At 47.5% G+C, this 20,951-nt stretch overlaps 2 pseudogenes; both read left to right on the top strand.

Moving 5' to 3' along the window:
- Positions 1–3,037: 3,037 nt before the first annotated feature.
- Positions 3,038–6,831, top strand: LOC136503675 (uncharacterized; annotated as a pseudogene).
- A 10,803-nt stretch (positions 6,832–17,634) lies between these two features.
- LOC136505704 (G-type lectin S-receptor-like serine/threonine-protein kinase At2g19130) lies at positions 17,635–20,181 on the top strand (annotated as a pseudogene).
- Positions 20,182–20,951: the final 770 nt, after the last annotated feature.

Raw genomic sequence — 20,951 nt, 5'->3', positions numbered from 1 at the left:
AGTTGTTAAGGAGGGGGAGATATTTGACCACCATTTGCCTGAGATGCCATGGTCTTCACCGCTTGTACTAAGCTGGTGCCTGAGATGCCAAAGTCTTCACCGCCTCGTAGCAAGCATGTGCATGAGATGCCACAATCCTCGTCGCCTCGTAGCGAGCATGTGCATGAGATGGCACAATCATCACCGCCTCGTTGCGAGCATGTGCATGATGAGGTGCGACAATCTTCACTACAAGCAGAACCGACACATGCACAACAAGAGGCCTCATGACAACAAAAAGTGCCTGCAGAAGAAGTTCATGCACAAGAAGGTGCCCGCAAGGAGCCAGAAATTCAAAAATTGCATCCAATGTACAAAAGGCGACCCTATGTGCCGATCCTAGACGTCACGAATGCGGCCAAGTGGTTTGCCCATGACCAGTTCAAGCCTGAGAACTGAGTCACTCAAGTCGCAGGATCTGAGAAGGCCATCACCAGCAAACAGCAACCAGTTCAAGCCAAGGCACCAAGCAAAGTCAAGTATGTAAATGTTGAGTGCATCAAATGGCCAATGGATTGCCCGAAAGAATATGAAAGAGGCAAACCTTTCCTACCCTACCGGTCGATCCAGTACCTACCACTTGGAATGAGAAGGTTTCATGATTGGTACTTGCGTGCTCTCTAAACAGACATAGAAGTCATTGAAGCAAGGTACCCTAGCAAGACATTTGGAGGACCAAAAGGAAAAATTGCCTTTAAATTTGATGACATCCAGACAATGTTTCACCTCGGAGAAATGGAAACCAATCTTATCAAAACATGGTTCCTATAAGTCCTTATCATCTTGATTTGATTCGTAGAATGCAAGTCCTTGTCATCTTTATAACTAACCCACAGCTTGATTTGTAGAATGCAAGTGCACATTTCAAATCAAATGCCAAGTGCGCGATCGGGGTACTTAGACCCTCAATTAATAGCCCATACATTGTTTACTTACCCCAACAAGTGGAAACTGGATGACGAAAACCTAGCCGCCGGAGAGACCATTGAGGAGAAAGAGAAAATCTGGCAAAAAAGAATAAGGGACAAGTCCTATAAGGTGGCAGCATACCTTTCAAGAGCTTTCTTTAGAATGCAAGACAAAAGTCCTATATATCTTCCCTACAACTTCGAGTAAGTTCCACTATGTCCTTTAAATTAAAAAATGCACATTATTTTGGTAGATGCGAAAGAGCTTATCTATTTCTATGATTAAATACGTGCAACATCCACTGGATTTGTATAGGCGTCGATCTCACGCTAGGCATGGCATGGGTCATGGATCCATTGGATATCGACGAGACGAGATACAAAGACTTCATAAGCATTCTCAAGACGTACACATTTCAACCATCCTCATTACCTTATATATTTGTATATATAATTGTAACATTGACCTTTGGATACTAACAACTTGCATATGTTAAATTCATTCGAACACGGCGTACAGGTACTACGTTAACACTCTTGGAGGCATGCATCATTCAGATAGGAAAAGTAACCTATACATCAAAACAAAGTGGTTGGTAAGTGTAACTTTAGTATTTCTATTACGTTGCTAACACAACCATTACTTAACAATTTCATATGCGAACAGTGCCACAAGCAGGAGTCTAGGAGTGTACACTATGGATATTACGTGTGCACTACCATGAGTAACATCGGTGCATACAGGAGACACCCCTATAAGGTAAGTTAGAACTACATCACTCGCAGTGGCCCTTCATATGTTTTGAAATTCAAAACCTAACATAGTTTTCTTATAGTGGCCTCAAGAAAAATGAATTAGAGCAACACCACTCGACCCTGATAACCTCTGGAGCTCGTCGGGGACATTTGCAGCTTCATAATGGACCAGCTTGTACACGTCAAAGGTTTGTACCATGAACCAGAGTCTCTATTAGGACATCAACCTCGGTACCAGGCTCTTCGTGAGTGGGAAAGACTAAGCATGGGTCGTTGAAAACAATGTGTATTTAATGTTATCGGACTTTGTGGACTGGACTTGTGAATCATGTGTAGGTAATGTTATCATCAGACTCTCTGGATTAGACTGGACTGGACTGGACTGATGATTAATTATATGTTTTGATTTGTCGTTTCTGGACTTTGAATATATGGGTTATGTCATTTCTGTACATTATGGATCTGAATATATGCATTATGTTGTTTGTGACCTGTGAATATAATGTGTTCAATTATATATATTATGTAGTCACATCTGAAATTGTGAATTTGAATTTGAAATTTTTTGGCGGGAAAACAGGTTGCAGGGGCAGCTGATAACTGAAATTTTTTGAAAGAAATTTGAGGATCCCATCCACTCCTTCTGATCATCGTTTCCGGTCCTTCAAAAGCAAATAGCCTTTCTTACTATACAGTCTCGGCATCATCTACAAAGGTCATTGAGGTTTGACGGCGATGATACGACAAGAGAATATATCATTTGATGATACAAACTGATTGAGATGTGCACCCACGCACACGGCACATCATCACGTTGACCTGCGAGCTTTAGTGCTGGACTGAGCAGCAGTCGTGACACTCCAAAACAACTGGGCCAGCTAGTACTAAATCCGTTCTAAATTATAAGACGTTTTGGCTTTTCTAAATACATTGATTTTACTATGCATCTAGATATAGTGTATATCTATGTGCATAGCAAATGCAATGTATCTAAAAAAGCCCAAACATCCAATAATTTGGAATGGAGGGAGTAGTATACTAGCATTATTGCATTCAATCCTGTTCCTACGATTCTTTGTCACCCACCACGCTTCTCCTCATTCATTCCTGGATCGGTTGGGTTCGCTAACCATGCCTCTCCTTCACGTCATCGTCCTTCTTGGACTCGTCTCCCTATAGATGTCCTGCTCCGCCGCCACTGACATGGTGTCACTCGGCAATGGGCTCGTTGGCAGCAGCAGCAGGAGGCTCGTCTCCAACAACAGCAAGTTCTTCAAGCCGGACAGCACACCCTTCTGCCACACCACCAGCAACACCAACACGTACCTCGGCATATGGTTCAACATGGACCCCAAGCTGACCCCACTCTGGAGCGCCACGGCGACAGCCCCGTGGTCGACCCCGGCTCACCCGAGCTCTCCATCTCCGGCGATGGCAACCTGGTCATCCTGGACCAGGCCACCAAGTCTGTCATCTGGTCCACCCACGCCATCACCACCACCAACGACACCATCGCCGTTCTCTGTTCTCTTTTTCCTAAACAATGGCAACAACAGCTCATACAATGGTACAATAGTTGTCTCGTAATCCTAAATTTTAGCTCATGAGGCGGTTGTTTCGCGAAACAATGACCTTTTTCTCTCTCCCTTCTCTCTTTTCGCCACATCATCAAAAATCTTACGTGTCACTGCATGAGACAGAGTATGAGACCGCTGATGTGTAGCAATGTACTCTTACCTGCGTTGGGCCACGAATCACGTTCGTAGCGAAGCGAGCAGTTGAACTTGCCAATCAGGATTGAACCGTTACTTTCCTGAAAGGCCGGGCCTCACCCTAGGACTAGCATGGGGTCCGACACAACACCGCCACCTATGCCGCTGTCCCATCCCTCGCTGCCACCGAACTTGAATTTCTTTGGCCATGGCGTCGAATGGCAGCGGTTGCCACAATCTAGCTAGTTCGGATCGTCATTGTCGTCGCTGGGGTTAGGCCGCTCATCTTTAGAGGATGATGGCGGCATGCACCAATATAATCCTATACTTTGACGACCTGAGGCTGCACCAAGTAGCGCAGCGCCTAGATCTCAGCATGAATCACTTAATGGCGCCTGAAGAACAGCAGTGGCTCGATCACGAAAGGCACCTTCGGCTCATGGATGGCCATGATCTTCTTTTGTGGAATTAGGTCTGGGGTCTGGGTGGATACACCATGCCGCGATGAAGTACTTGCTGACGTCTTCTTGCTCAATTGTCACCGGTGCCAGCAACGCACACGACAATCCTAGGATGCATTCCGCCATTGAAATCCCCTAAGCCTGGAAGGGGATCCCATTCATGCCGATTAGCACCTTGAAGCAAACCGAGCTCATGGAAGCCATGGACTAACAACACCAATGCTTCCACACCTTGGACATGGAGCATGGAGAACGTCCATCAGATCCTCGCAGACAGTCCGAGCCTAGACTGCGGATAGTCCGCCGCTCAAGACACAGTCGAGTCCAGAACTATTTTCAATCACTGTGTTTTTGGTCAAGTGACCGGCAGACAGTCCGACCCCCTGTCCCAGATAGTCTAGTAGAGAAGCCACGGACAGTCCGCCACTGCACAGTTTTTGCTGTTTTTCACTTGTTCTTTCGGGGGTTTGTTTCCATTGGTTCACGATTGTTCCAAAGTACTTCTTGTCATCACTAGAGATACTCAACCACCAATTGCTCGTGAACATATTGTTCTTGTGTGCGTTCGCTTTTGGGATTTGATTTTGGGACAGTGGCCAAATATATTAAAAGAAATTTGAGGCTCCCATTCACCCCCCTCTAGTCGCCATTTTCGGTCCTTCAATTGGTATCGGAGCAGGTTAAGGATCATTCCACCTTAATCGGTCAGTGATCCATGAAAACGACATTGAGCGTGGTTCCAGCAAACCACCGTTCTTCGATGGAACAAACTACCCCTATTGGAAGATCTGCATGTTCGTGCATCTTCAGGGGATCGATTGGCTTGTTTGGAAGATTTGCGAGGATACTACTTACATTGTGCTTGAACCTCGTGCCCATACCACTCAAGAACAAAAGGATCGGCACAACGCAAATAGTAGAGCTCGCGGTGTTCTTTTCTCAAGTCTTTTTCTTTCAAAGTTCGAGAGAGTCTCCGATTGTGCGACTGCTCGGGAGATCTGGGTGAGGCTTCAAAGCTATCATGAGAGAACCATTCAGGTCAAAACTAGTCTCTTTGAGACGTACAAGCGTGAGTACAAGAACTTCTCTCAGTTGGATAGCGAGTCCATCGATGCCATGTTTTCTCGCTTTCAGACCATTGTAAACAAGATGCGAGCAAACAAGGCTCAGTTACCTTACGATGACCATGAGAGGGCTCTCAAGTTACTATATGCCCTATATTAGAAGGTATGGGATGTGAAGGTGTCTGCTATCATTGAGTCCACGAACTATGACACCCTCACTATGGATGAGCTTTTCAGCAAGCTCAAGTCCACCGAGATCGACTACCAGACCCAAGCGAAGATCAAGAACCCCTCTGCACCAACTATGGCTTTGGTATCAGGTAACGGCTCAAGTTCTTTAGCTAACTCTTCACAGATATCGTTTGCCTTGTCTTCTTTGGTGTCTGTCACAGAGGAGAAGTTGGAGGCTCTTGGGGACGATGAGCTGGCGTTGGTCATCAGCTGATTTTCATGGTTTCATAACAACTGCTTGAACCATCATCATGCTGGGGGTCCAAAGGAAGGATGCTACAGCTATGGAGACTCCAACCACTTTGTTGCCCACTGCCCCAAGAAGAACAAGAACTCCTCCGACAAGTACGACTCCAGCAAGCGTAAGGACAAGCGCGAGTACACCTCCAAGCACAAGTCAAAAGAAGGATTTGACAAGGAGGTGCTCAAGAAGAAGTACTTCAAGAAGACCAAGGCCCAAGAGCATGCCTTCCTTGCATCCCTTAGCAACCTCGACAACGACATCGATGATGATCGCTCTTCTTCCTCGAGTGACGATGAGTCTGAGAGGAAGCACGAGGACAAGCTGACCGAGCTCTGCTTCATCGCCGGTTCCACTCACGGAGTGTTCTGCACAATGGCTATCGATGCCGAGGTGAAGGCCACAAGGACTTGGTTCCCATCGACGACGACACTACTGAGGTAACACCTTCCGTCGATAGTCTTGTTGCTAAGCTTGATATCTTGAACGACACTTTGATGAGCCAAGATAAGATGTTAAAGCATGCTGCTTGTGAGAGGAAAGAGTTTAAGGACAAGCTAGAAATCGCGCTGAAGGAGCTTGAGGAAGCTAAGAAGGTTGCTGTAGTAGTGTCAGATGAGGTTGAGTGCGATGAGTGTGCTGTTCACATGTCCAACCTTACTAATTTGCAATCCAAGTATGTTGCTTTGCTTGATGAGAATGATGAGCTGAAGTCTAGGTCTGGATTGTTGGGTACGTGCAAGTCCTGCTCGGGCTTGCAATCTGAGCTGGTAGAGAAGAATGCCAAGATCTCTTCTCTTGAGATGGCCAGTTCAGATAGCACAGATGCTGCTAAGTGTGCGTGTTGTGAGAGCTTGGTGCTGGAGCTTGAGTCCTACAGACATCACAAGATGAGAACCGAGGAAGACAACACATACCTTCGGCCCATCTTGAGATGGGTGTCTTGCAATGAGCCCAGTTGGGCATGATGATGAGCCAGTTCAGGTGGGGAACTAGTGCATCGGGTGTAGTCTTTGCTTTAGGTGGGAAGGGTGAAAATGTCTATGGCAAGGTTGGTGAGTTTAGTGGTTTGAACCCAAGTGAGAAACCTTTCACTACTCCCAAGTTGATCAAAATCACTCCACCTAAGCCCAATGAGCCTATTGTCAAAGATGGGGTGTTTGAAGAACCTCCAAAGCTCCAACCCAGAAACAAGTTTGGGCTCCAAAACCTAACCATCTTAAGAACCCACTTGACACTCTACCAAACATCTCTGAGGATCCCCTTCCTAAAGCCAAAAAACCACCAAGAGTGAACCATACCCACAAGAGAGTGAGCCAACAACCACCCAAGAGAGAGGTGAGGTATCACTGTGACTACTGCCATAGGGATGGTCACCTTGCTGAGTTCTGTTTTAGGAGGAAGAGAGATGAGCGGTGAGAGTACGAGTTGAAAAACTAAAACATGTACTGCCTGCCCCATGGCATACATGTGCTGCCTGTTCAGAGGCACAGTGCTAGGCCAAGAGGTGCAATGCCTCAAGATGCTAGGCCTCAGGTTGCAAAACCACACGGTGGTCGTGCCCGACGTGATTCAGATCATGGTCAATATGACTTTGGACCCTGTGGCGGTGGCTTTAGTTTTCAGTCCCATAGCTCTAGCGGACCACGTTTCCCCCACGTGGTGCCCGCTTTCCTCAAATGGGACATGGCATGTTTGGTGTTTTTCCTAATACTTTTTCTGGGCAAATGAGCCAACACTGGTATCCTTCACAGTTTACTAACCCCAGTGTTGCGCCATTTGCTCATCCCTTGCCCTTCTATTGATGTAGGACGGAGGCCTGGAGAACATGTGGCTCATTCATTCTGGCTGTTCGCACCACATGACTAGAAGTTCAAAATAGTTCTCCAGCCTTGACCCCATGCAATGCAAGCAGTACATCACATTCGGGGACAATAGAAAAGGTAAGGTGCTTTCTCGTGGGACCATTCGGGTCAATGAGAGTTTTGTCTTGAGGGATGTTGCTTTGGTTTCGAATTTGCATTTCAATTTGCTTTTAGTTTTGCAACTCCTTCAGGATGGCTTTGAAGTGTGCTTTAAGACCGGCTTGTCTCGAGTTCTTGATTCTCAGGGAAATCTTATTTGCTAGATTGTCCCTTTTGGTTGTGTCTTTCGAGCTGATTTTTCTCACTCCTTTGGCTCTTCTCAATGTTTGGTGGCCGGATCCTCCTCTAAGCTTTGGAAGTGGCATAGGAGACTAGGTCACTTGAGCTTTTGACTTACTAGCTAGGTTGAGCTCACTTGACTTAATCCGAGGATTGCCCAAGTTAAAATTTGAGAAGGATTTGGTCTGCCACCCTTGTCATCACGGGAAGATGGTTGCCGCTTCTCACCCACCTGTGAACCAAGTCATGACCAAGGAACCCGGCGAGCTACTTTACATGGACACAGTTGGTCCAGCTTGGGTTCGGTCAGATGGTGGGAAGTGGTACGTTCTAGTGATCGTGGATGACTTTTTTCGCTACTCTTGGGTGTTTTTCATGGAGAGTAAGGATGAGGCTTTTTCACATGCTTGAGATTTGATTCTTCGGTTGCAAAATGAGTTTCCTAAGAATGCCATGAGAGCGATTCACAATGATAATGGCACATAATTCAATAATACTCATTTTGAAACCTTTTGTGCTTCTTTGGGCCACGAGCATCAGTTTTCCTCTCCTTATGTCCCTTAGCAAAATGGTGTTGTTGAGCGCAAGAATCGGACCCTTGTTGAGATGGCCAGGACGATGCTCGATGAGCATAGGACTCCTAGGAGATATTGGGCCAAAGCGATCAACACCGCATGCCATGTTTCCAATCGTATTTTCCTTCGAGCTTTCATGAAGAACACTTCTTATGAGTTGCGATTCGGACGACCACACAAGGTAAGCCATTTCAAGGTGTTTGGGTGCAAATGATTCATCTTGAAACAAGGTATTTTGGACAAGTTCGAGTCCAGGTCTTCCGACGGTATTTTTCTTGGTTATGCTTCTCACTCTCATGCATATCGTGTACTTAACCTTGAAACTAACTGAGGTATGGAGACCTGTGAGGTCACTTTCAATGAAACCATGCCTTGTTCCTCTCCTGTCTTTGAATGTGTAGGTGACTAGGAGATTGGTGAGAGCATCTTTGTTGAGGAAGATGAGGAAGGCGTCGATTGGGGTGATCTCGAGCCAACTCCACCGGCTGCCCCTCTCGAGTTGGCGTCGACTACTTTGGTTCATGGCCCATAATCCCTCTTCTTCCATGACTTGGGGTCCACACGCGCTGCCTCCTCAGCCTATACCCGCTGAACCTGAGGAGGCCCCAGGTGCTGTTGAGGGGGAGGCAACTTTCTTGAGAGAAGCACCTCGGCACATTCAGCGTCGCCACCACCCCCGCCTCAGACTATGATTGGCGATATCGACCAGCGAGTCACGCGGTCTAGGTCATATCACATTTCACACTTCGCTCATTCTACTTTCGCAGCTTCTTTTAAGCCTCGAGATATTGGACACGCTCTATCTAATGTCGATTGGTCAATGCTATGCATGAGAAGTTAGAGAACTTTGAGCGGAACCAAGTGTGGGATTTTAGTTCCACCTACAGCAGATTGCCACCCCATAGGTACAAAGTGGATTTACAAGAACAATAGAGTGAGATGGGGTGGTGTGAGAACATGTGAGATTGGTGGCTCAGGGTTTTTGCCAAAAAGAGGGAATAGACTATGAAGAAACCTTTGCTCCTGTTGCCCGTCTAGAAGCCATTAGGATCCTTTTAGCATTTGCAGCTTTGAAAGGGTTCAAGCTATATCAGATGGATGTGAAGAGTGCCTTCTTGAATGGGTACACAGAGGAAGAGGTTTATGTGAGGCAACCCCTTGGCTTTGAAAATCCTAATTCCCCAACCATATTTTAAAACTCCATAAAGCCTTGTATGGTTTGAAACAAGCCTCGGGAGCCTAGTATGAGAGTTTGAAAGCCTTCTTGCTTGCTAAGGGTTTTAGGATGGGTTCCATAGATAAGACTCTGTTCCTCCTCAAGCAAGGCACTGACACCCTTTTGGTTCAGATATACGTGGATGATATAATCTTCGGTGGCACTTCTCATGCTCTTGTTGCCAAGTTTTCAGATACTATGAGCAGGGAATTTGAGATGAGCATGATGGTGAATTAACTTTCTTCCTCAGGCTACAAATCAAGCAAACTCATGAGGGAACGTTCGTGCACCAAGGCAAGTACACCAAGGACGTGCTCAAGAAATTTGATATGGGTGAGGCCAAGCCTCTTTCGACACCCATGCCGACCATGATGGCCCTGGACAAAGACAAGGAAGGAGAAGCCGTGGACCAGAAGGAATACCGAAGCATGATCAGATCCTTGCTGTACCTGACAGCGACAAGACCGGACATCCAGTTCATGGTCTGCTTGTGCGTGTGCTTTCAGTCTTCGCCGCGCACATCTCATTGTTAAGCCATCAAGCGGATCCTTAGGTACCTTTGTTTCACACCTGAGTTTGGTCTTTGGTTTTTGGCCACCTCCTCTCTTTCTCTTTGTGGGTATTCCGATGTGGATTATGTTGGTTGTCGTGTTGAGAGGAAGTCCACTTCGGGGACTTGTCAGTTTCTTGGATCTTCTCTTGTGTCTTGGTCTTCTTGCAAGTAGTCTAGCGTCGCCCAATCCACCACAGAAGCTGAGTATGTTGCTACTGCTGCTTGTTGTTCCTAATTGCTTTGTATGATAGCTACTCTGAGATACTTTGGGTTAGAGTTTAGGCGAGTGCCTTTGTTTTGTGATAGCTCCAGTGCCATAAGCATAGCTAAAAACATAGTCCTCCACTCAAAGACAAAGCACATAGAAGTCCGCTTTCACTTCTTGCGTGACCACTATGAGAAAGGTGATATCGATCTGCACCACATTGATACCCAAAACTAGCTTGCAGATATCTTCACCAAACCACTTGACCAAGCCTAGTTTGCACGCTTGCGAGGGGAGGTTGGAGTTTGTTTCCCTTTTTAGAGGAGGGGAACTCTAGTTGTTGTACTCTAGTTTTTCTTTTCTTTGTAGCTTAGTCTTTTGCTTTGTTTTATGTATCATATTGCATATTGCATTTCACTTCATCATGTATTATAGTGCATTCTGAGCTTCATGACTATAGTGATTAGATTGAAGTTATGCTCTATTTAGGATGTAATGCTTGTACATGATGGTGCTTTTGGCTTACGCTCCTTTTGATCAATTGATGCATGTTATGAGCTAAGTTTGTTTTCCAAACTGTGAACTTGATTAAAACTTGTTGAAACATGAAAATTGTTCACCGCTGAGTTGGCACCTAGCATGTGTAGGACTTGTTGAGATCCCTGATGCTATCACTTATATGCTAGGTTGCTATGTCTCATGTTTTGAGTTACTCACTTGCTTGGATAATATAGAGATTCTTGTGCTAAAATTTGAAAATCAAGCTAAGTCATGAGAAAAGATCGAGATGGGTCTGTACTGTCCTACGTCAAGGTATCGAGACTGCTTCCAATTGCACATTTGGATGAACTTGAGCTTTGTAGTGGATGCCGAAACCATTGTCTTAAGCTTCTGATTGTCTATGACATAGGCTTGGCATGGTTGCTAAGTTAGGCCTGATGGTACAGATAACCTCTCGCACACACTTGTTTTGACTAATTCTTGTGCTACGCTGCAAACTCCGATAAAATTAAAATTTAATGAAAACACAAGTCTTAGGTTCGTCTTTGACATGATGTGTGACCGTTGTTTGGGGTAGTTCACCTTGTATACACTTGTTAGCACTAGGTTGATTTCCAGCTTATACCTGCTATGTGCTACTTTTAGTAGTGAGCCCCTTCTTGCAATTGCTTAAAATTGATTCAATGCCATATTTTGTTTCACTTGATCAGTTTGAGCATTTGCTTGCACTTGTACTTGATGCTACACGCACATAACAGCACCAGCTAGAGCATCTTTTTAATTTGCTTACTATACTCCTAAAGCTTTTGCATTTCTGTATCTTTTGCATTCATAGCATGTTTTAAGGGGGAGTTGCAGTCTTTGGGTTTTAGCTTGATAAGTGCATGTGTCAACAAGGGGGAGAAATAGCACACAACTCCGAGAGAGAGATCACACTTCAAGGGCTTGAGAGCTAGCTGTGTTTTACTTGGTTGCGTCGAGCCGTTGCCCATGTCTTTGGGAACCAAGTTTTTGCTCATTTCAAATGACCCCGTTTTGGCTTTTAGTCATTTGGGTGAGCTCTTTGTTTTCTCTTCTTCTTCTTTGTCTTTTGCTCAAGTTGTTCTTGTGTTGGTGTTGACAATGCACTCATCAAGGGGGAGATGGTGAATACAAGGTTGATATGTGCCCTTGTAGTTCATTTTGTGATGAGTGATTGTCAACGTGATCCACGACCTAGGTTGAGTTGGTGACTAACCATGGCGTGAGTTGGGTTGTGCGACATGTCTCTTGGCTTGTGGTGTGCAGGTGTGGAGCTCAGAGGCAGTGGTCGATGACAAGGTGAAGGTCAAGTAGAGACGTGTTGTGCCGATGGACTGGGAGCGGTGAATGACGGACGTGAGGCTTGGACCGAGGGACCAGGAGGCCGGGTGACCAGCCGCGGTGGCTGACATCTAGGACATCGACAAGCGCAAGTGTACATGGGTGATAAAGACAGCGTTGATCAAGTCAAGATGGAGGACGATGGCATCGTGGCACTTGGTGAAGTACAGTGGGTCAAGTCAAGAAGGAAGGCGAAGGCGTCAAGCTTGGCGGAGGTCGGACACGCGTCAACATCGGGGGGTTTGGTGGTTTTGTCCTCAAAACCATCGGTGCGGTTTGGTGGTTTGGGCCTCAAAACCATCGATGGACGGGTTTATGGGTTTGGGCCTCAAAACCTAGGTGGAGGTTCCGAGAAGGAACGGACGACACGTGGCGGCATCGAGGAGTCCACGTCGAGGCGAAGCTATCTCATGACGCGGTGGCCGTCAGATGAAGATTACCTCGGGTTCGACCATAACACCCTCGGGTTATGTGGTTTGACTCAAAATATCTAAGGGCAAAATGGGGATTGTGTAATAGCCCTGTTAGATAGGATGAGGGAGTCCCCATCTCCCTCAGCTCTTTCATTTTACCATTTTCCTTCCTTCGCTTAGGCCCCCTTAGGGTTCTAGTGAGAGAGGCCACAAATTCATGTGATTTGTGCAAGAACTCATTTTGGCAGCGGGAAAGGTGGCCCTAACCACCTTGTGTCCTCCGAGATTCAGTTTGTGAAGATTGTGTCTGGTGTTCTTCGTGTTCTTTTGGTCCAAATTTGGTGGCAGTTGGTTTTGAATCGGCCACAAATCAGGCGATCTTGTGTTTGAGGTGATTTTCGGGTTGCTGGAACGCGACCCACGGACAGTCCGCCAGTGAACCGAGAACATGCCATGAGTCGAGGCCGAGCATAGGGGAGCGACTACTCTGCTCGGAGTTCAGGTCACGAACAGTCCACTGCCAGCCTACGGACAGTCCGTAACTCGCTGTGAAGTCGAGTCCATAACCTGTTTTGCTGCTTCTATTTTCTGTCTTTTGAACCGTGGACAGTCTGAGCCCAGACTGCGGATAGTTGAGTCCAGAACTATTTTCAGTCACTGTGTTTTCGGGCAAGTGACCGGCGGACAAGTCCGACCCCCTGTCCCGGATAGTCCAGTAGAGAAGCCGCGGACAGTCCATCGACGCAGCCCGGATAGTCCGCCACTACACAGTGTGTGCTGTTTTTCACTCGTTCTTTCGGGGGTTTGTTTCCATCGATTCTCGATTATTCCAAAGTACTTCTTGCTCATCACCAGAGGTACTCAACCACCCGTTGCTCGTGAACATATCGTTCTTGTGTGCGTTCGCTTTTGGGATTTGATTTTGGGATAGTGACCAAATATTTTGAAAGAAATTTGAGGATCCCATCCACTCCTTCTGGACGTCGTTTCCGGTCCTTCAAAAGCAAACAACCTTTCTTACTGTACAGTCTCAGCATCGTCTACAAAGGTCGTTGATGTTTGACGGCGATGATACGACAAGAGAATATATCATTTGATGATACAAACTGATTGAGATGTGCACCCACGCACATGCCACATCATCACGTTGACCTGCGAGCTTTAGTGCTGGACTGAGCTACGGTCGTGACACTTCAAAACAACTGGGCCAGCTAGTACTAAATCCATTCTAAATTATAAGATGTTTTGGCTTTTCTAAATACATTGATTTTACTCTGCATCTAGATATAGTGTATATCTATGTGCATAACAAATGCAACGTATCTAAAAAAGTCAAAACATCCAATAATTTGGAACGGAGGGAGCAGTATACTAGCATCATTGCATTCAATCCTATTCCTGCGATTCTTTGTCACCCACCACGCTTCCCCTCATTCATTCCTGGATCGGTTGGGTTCACTAACCATGCCTCTCCTTCACGTCGTTGTCCTTCTTGGACTTGTCTACCTGTAGGCGTCCTTCTCCGCCACCACTGACATGGTGTCTCCCGGCAACAGGCTCGTCGGCAGTAGCAGCAGGAGGCTCGTCTCCAACAACAGCAAGTTCTTCAAGCCGGCCAGCACACCCTTCCACCACACCGCTAGCAACCCCAACATATACCTCGGCATATGGTTCAACAAGGTCCCCAAACTGACCCCACTCTGGAACACCAATGGCGACAACCTCGTGGTCGACCCCGCCTCACCCGAGCTCTCCATTTCCGGCGACGGCAACCTGGTCATCCTAGACCAGGCCACCAAGTCCATCATCTGGTCCACCCGCGCCATCACCACCACCAACGACACTGTCGCCGTTCTCCATTCTCTCTTTCCTAAACAATGGCAACAACAGCTCATACAATGGTACAATAGTTGTCTCGTAATCCTAAATTTTAGCTCATGAGGTGGTTGTTTCGTGAAACAACGACCTTTTTCTCTCTCCCTTCTCTCTTTTCTCCACATCATCAAAAATCTTACATGTCACTGCATGAGACAGAGTATGAGACCGCTGATGTGTAGCATTGTACTTGCTCTTACCTGCGTTGGGCCACGAATCACGTTCGTAGCGAAGCGAGCAGATGAACTTGCCAATCAGGATTGAACCGTTACTTTCCTGAAAGGTCGGGCCTCACCCCAGGCCTAGCATGGGGTCCAATGCAATGCCGCCACCTACGCCGCCGTCCCATCCCTCGCCACCACCGAACCTGAATTTCTTCGGCCATGGCGGAAACGGCAGCGGTTGCCACAATCTGGCTAGTTCGGATCATCATTGTCATCGCTAGGGTCAGGCCGCTCATCTTTAGTGGATGATGGCGGCATGCGCCAATATAATCCTATACTTTGATGACCTGAGGCCGCACCAAGTAGCGCAGCGCCTGGAGGTCAGCATGAATCACTTAATGGCGCCTGAAGAACAGCGGCGGCTCGATCACGAAAGGCACCTTCGGCTCATGGATGGCCATGATCTTCTCTTGTGGAATTAGGTCTGGGTGGATACACCATGCCGCGATGGAGTACTTGCTGACGTCTTCTTGCTCAATTGTCACCGGTGCCAGCTACGCACACGACAATGCTAGGATGTGTTCCGCCATTGAAATCCCCTAAGCCTGGAAGGGGAACCCATTCATGTCGATTAGCACCTTGAAGCAAAGCGAGCCCGTGGAAGCCATGGATTGACAACACCAACGCTTCCATACCCCAGAGATGGAGCATGGAGAACGTCCATCAGATCCTCGTGGATAAAGTCCTCTGGCGCAGAGCGATTGACGGTGAAGGAATCTACGAGCACATGGTAGCATCCACGAGGTGGCTCCGTACCTCCACCGGTGAAACAGCAGGACGGTTTCCGCCGATAAGCGGGACCAATGCTAGAGACAGTACCTCATCTGCCGCATCAATCGTCGACGAATGCGGTATGACTACTATCTCGGAGGCTGGTCACCGAGCAGCATCTCCCAGCATAGGCGACGGAGGAGGTGAACACAGCGGCACTACCGGTAATGGAGAGTGGGCATAGCTAGACTCCCCCGCATAGAAGGCACGTCACACGGGCAGATTAGAGGCGCGAACATCTCACGGCCAGTGGAACATCACCGCCCCGAGATGGTACGATCAGATGACGAAGGGCTTGGAGGCCGGCGAGCAAGGAACCGGCGGAGCCCCCGTGCCCCGTCGCCTTCCCAATGCAACGAGGCCCTGGATGGCGATCTTCCACGCTTGCATGCCCTAGGGCGGTGCTCCGTGCTCCTACGATGTAGACAGCGTGAGGGGAAATGGCATTGTGCCGCGACGTGATCCGTGGACAAACTGTGGGAGCACAGGCCGACGAGGCTTGGTGGCACCGGGCGTGACTTCCCTGCCCGTCTACAAACCGACTGCGCCACCACCGCCGGCTCTCTACCACATGGAAACCATCCGCATCCACAGGCGAGCTGAAGCGCGGGGGGTGAGCTGCAACGGACGACGTGCGACACGTGGCAGTCACCCCCAGCTGGTTGGTAGAATATATTAAAAAAGATGTAAACCCGCTCCTCATTCCTCGTCTTCATCCCTTAGCATTTGTGACTCATGGTGTAAGAGACAATTTCTAACGAAGATAGCACCGTGGCAAGTAGTTGTGCCGCTCCCAGTTTTTCTAGCGTGGGCATTGGTGTGGCCGCAGTGTTTTGAGTGACGCCTCAACTCTCTCTTTCTATTCTGGACATCAGTTTGGACAATTTAAAAGAATATGTCTACTCACCACTTGGTTGTTTTAATGGCGTCTAACACCCGAGTGTTGGATGCCACCTAAACACCAGATTGAGAAAAAAACAAAAATTGAGTGTTTCTAATCCATGAAACACTCGATTGTCATGATCATGGGATACAGATCTAATGAACCAAATAAAACATTTCAAATAAATACAAAAAATAATCAAAAAATTAATTTTTTTCTATGGAAGCCAAATTGGAATATGTCAAAGGAAACCAAATAAAACATACATACAAACAAATAAACAACAAAAAATAAACAGATAACTGTTCATGTAATCCCAATGAGCATTCTCAATAATGAACAAACAATTTACACCAATTAAACATAAAACTTACGCCACAAACATAAATAGTAAAATATGCTATAATAAGATATAATTTGGAACTACTCAGCCAAAGCAGATCAGACGTAATCAAATCAAAGAAGAGATTCACGGATTCAAATAAGAGATGGGGCAAAAATCGCAGCGACCCTGAAATCGCTTGACCTCACCTCGGTAGCATCGGCGACGACGCAGAATACAAAATGGCCGGACAACGGAGACGCTTCGAATTGAAAGACCCAGCAGGTAAAAGTAGTGCCACATTAACAGTTAGGGCCCACAAAACACCAAAATAATAATAAAAAAGAAAACAACATGCAGCGGGCCGGGACACATCATCGGATGGGACAGAGAAGCCAGCGTATGGATCGAATGGTGTCAAATTCGAGTGCTGAGGGCTAGAGAAATACCTGAGCACAGAAAAAGCACATACAGAAAAAAAAAATACAAAGTTTTCGCTTAGATTCTCATACAAGACAAAATTCTCATTCCCCCAAACATTGAGGTTTCACGACGATGATACGACAAGAGAAGACTTGATGACGGAGCCAGAAAACTTTTTTAGCTGGGGCGAATAATATATATACATGACCTAAACTAAAAACATGCAAAAAAAAAAAAGAAAGAAAGAAAGAAAGAACCCATATAGTCACATATATCATATACTTCGGAAAGGATACCAGACAATCATCAATCACTGAAACACAATGCTACTACTAGGTGAATGCAATTGTTTAGAATCTATCGACCCAAACGTTCTTAGTTGTTAGCACATTGGGTTATGACCTGCTAGTTGCTAGTGCCACTGGCACGTTACTGCAAAGCCGCATGAGTAGGTCTCTTTGCCACTGTGCTTGACCCAATTAAACAAGCCAAGCTGCAGTGACTTTTTTCTGTCTTGTCCGACGCTGACGGGCGCTAATCTCGGGTGCTTCGGCTGGGCCACGTCGCCGATAGGGTCCGGCTCCGCCAACAGCAGACTGATTGAGATGTGCACCCACGCACATCATCACGTTACTGTACCTGTGAGCTGGACTGAGCTGAGCGGTCGTGACAGTCCAAAACTACTCTTTTCCTGCCATTCTGCACCCATCACCACGCTTCCCCTCGTTCATTCCTCGGTTCGGTTCGCCAAAACCATGCCTCTCCTTCACGTCGTCGTCCTTCTTGGACTCCTCTCCCTGCAGGCGTCCAGCTCCGCCGCCACGGACACGGTGTCACCCGGCAACGGGCTCGTCGGCAGCAGCAGCAGGGCTCGTCTCCAACAACAGCAAGTTCGCGCTGGGCTTCTTCAAGCCGGACAGCACACCCTTCCGCCACACCACTAGCAACCCCAACACGTACCTCGGCATATGGTTCAACAAGGTCCCCAAGCTGACCCCACTCTGGAGCGCCAACGGCGACAGCCCCGTGGTCGACCCCTCCTCACCCGAGCTCGCCATCTCCGGCGACGACAACCTGGTCATCCTGGACCAGGCCACCAAGTCCGTCATCTGGTCCACCCGCGCCATCACCACCACCAACGACACCGTCGCCGTTCTCCTCAACGACGGCAACCTCGTCCTCCGAAGCTCCTCCAACTCGTCCGACGTCTTCTGGCAGAGCTTCGACTACCCGACGGACCACTTCTTCGCCGGCGCCAAGATCGGCTGGAACAAGGTGACCGGCCTCGACCGCCGCCTCGTCTCGAGGAAGAGCCTGATCGACCAGGCTCCCGGCCTCTACACTCTGGGGTTCGAACGCGACGGGGTTGGGCGCCTCGTGTGGAACTCCACCGTGGAAATCGTGTCCACCGGGCAGTGGACCGGGCAGTACTTCAGCTTGGTACCGGAGATGATCGGAGCAGTCATGCCGACTTTCAAGTTCGTCAACAACGACCAGGAGGTTTACCTCACGTACACGCTGCATAACAACACGCGAATGGTGCTCACGAAGCTGGGTGTCTCTGGCCAGGCCTTCGTGGGTGTGTGGATGGACGGCTTGCAGGACTGGCTTGATACATTACAGGCAGCCTGTGCATCAGTGTGACACCTACGCGACGTGTGGACCTTTCACGGTCTGCAACGACACTGCCGATCCAATCTGCAGCTGCATGAAGGGTTTCTCTATTAGCTCGCCCAAGGGACTGGGAGCTGGAGGACAGGAGAGACGGGTGCATGAGGAACACTCCATTAGACTGTGGAAGCGGCGACGACAAGACTGCAGGTCCCACGGATAAGTTCTACGCCGTGCAACGCGTCAGGTTGCCCCATGGCGCAGAGACAGTGCAGGCTGCAACGAGTGGAGATCATTGCTCACAGGTCTGCTTGGGCAGCTGCTCCTGCACCGCGTATTCCTATGGGGAAGGAGGCTGCTCTGTCTGGCATGGCAAATTGACCAATGTAAAACAACAGTCTGATGGTTCTGATGATGGCAATGGGGAGATGCTTTACATCCGCCTTGCTGCAAAAGACGATCCAAGTGCGGCGAGGAAGAAGAAGAATAGGGGAATTGACATTGGTGCTGCCATTGGTTCAAGCGCTGCGGTCTTCGGGCTCATGGTGCTTGCTCTGATAATCTGCAGGAGAAAAGGGAAGCGGTTTGCTCGCAGTCGCATACCGGGCATTGCTCAAGGCAGCATTGGGGTCACTGCATTTCGATACGCCGATTTGCAGCGTGCGACTAAAAACTTCTCTGAAAAGTTAGGGGGAGGAAGTTTCGGCTCCGTGTTCAAGGGGTACCTAAATCTGAGTGACTTATTCACCTTGGTGGCAGTGAAGAGGCTCGACGGCAACCATCAAGGAGAGAAGCAATTCAGAGCAGAAGTGAGTTCGATCGGAATCATCCAGCACATCAATCTAGTTAAACTGATCGGGTTTTGTTGCGAAGGCGACAAGAGGCTGCTTGTGTACGAGTACATGCCAAAGCACTCACTTGATGTTCTTTTGTTCAAAAAGGCCAGTGATATAGTTTTGGCTTGGAACCTCAGGTACCAAATAGCCGTTGGAGTTGCCAGAGGCTTGGCCTACTTGCACACCGGTTGTCGGGATAGTATCATACACTGTGACATCAAGCCAGAGAACATACTTCTCGACGCGTCGTTCGTACCTAAGATTGCTGATTTTGGGATGGCAAAGGTCTTGGGAAGAGAATTTAGCCATGTAATAACTACGATGAGAGGAACCATCGGATATCTTGCGCCCGAATGGATTAGCGGAGAAGCTGTCACATCGAAAGTGGACGTTTACAGCTATGGGATGGTCTTGTTTGAACTGATATCTGGGAGGAGGAACTCAAGCCAAGTGTACCTTGAGGATGGCGACTACTCAGAATTTTTCCCTCTGCAAGTTGCACGCTGGCTTCATCAGAGTGGAGAGACGGTTGGAAGCCTGGTGGATGCGAATTTGCACGGCAAAGCGGATCTTGGGGAGGTTGAAAGAGTTTGCAAGGTTGCGTGCTGGTGCATTCAGGAAAGCGAGCTTGATCAGCCGGCCATGGCCGAGGTGGTGCAGTTTCTTGAGGGACTCTCTGAGGTCGACGTGCCTCCGGTGCCAAGGTTGCTCAATGCTATCACGGGAGGGTCGCCGGCGTCGGTGTACTATCTCGATTCAGGAGAACTTGTCGTTTCAGACAAGCAAAGTGAATAATATTATTTGCCTGGAGGTAGTAACATTTAGTTGCATGCATGCACCTCAACATATTATTAAGAAAACTTTCAGCCATTCAGGAGGAAGATTGTGGTTTGTATCCTATCCTATGTATACATAATATTAAACAGGGAAAGTTTCTTGTCCGTCTCTCCCTAACTACACAGGACAGTGAAGTCCTCTGTGTCTCGTTCGTATGTCCGGACACATATGATCCGTGGTGAGATATTTCTCTCTTTTTGTCTTCATAAATGAAAGTAGTGGCTGGCAGGAGCAGGTGTTCTGTGCAGTGTGTATTAATCATTGTTCGTCTATCTAGTTGTTTAGCACATTTAGATATCGTTTAAACTCTATACAATGATGCGTCGCAGTTGTTTCCATTTAAGTGGTTATTTATTCCATTTAAATGGCTATTTCCCTTGTTTAGTATGTCCATTTGTTGAAACAATGGCTAAACGGCCGGTGAATGATTGTTTATTATTTAAAAAACACTAGTCTTAATAAAGAAGAAGATCACAACAATTCAGAACAAACAAGAAAAAAATGGCTTTGATGGCACAGGAGAGAGAGAGAGAGAGAGAGAGAGAGAGAGAGAGAGAGAGAGAGAGAGAGAGAGAGCATCCCAGAGGTTCAATACAATTGCATTTATAGCCGAAAATTTGGCAAAGGGACGCATAAAAACCTAAAGCTTGCTAATGCAGGTACAGTTCTATCTCACGTTTCCTAGGTGTCAGTCGGCCTGAATTATGGCTTCTGTTCAGGCGAAGTTTTGACTAAATGTGAACACAAACTAGTAAACCAATATCAATAGATTGTAGGTGTTGGATGTT

This window comes from Miscanthus floridulus, chromosome 14, assembly GCF_019320115.1.
Source record: "Miscanthus floridulus cultivar M001 chromosome 14, ASM1932011v1, whole genome shotgun sequence".
Lineage (NCBI taxonomy): Eukaryota > Viridiplantae > Streptophyta > Magnoliopsida > Poales > Poaceae > Miscanthus > Miscanthus floridulus.
This window is presented reverse-complemented; position numbering and strand designations above follow the sequence as displayed.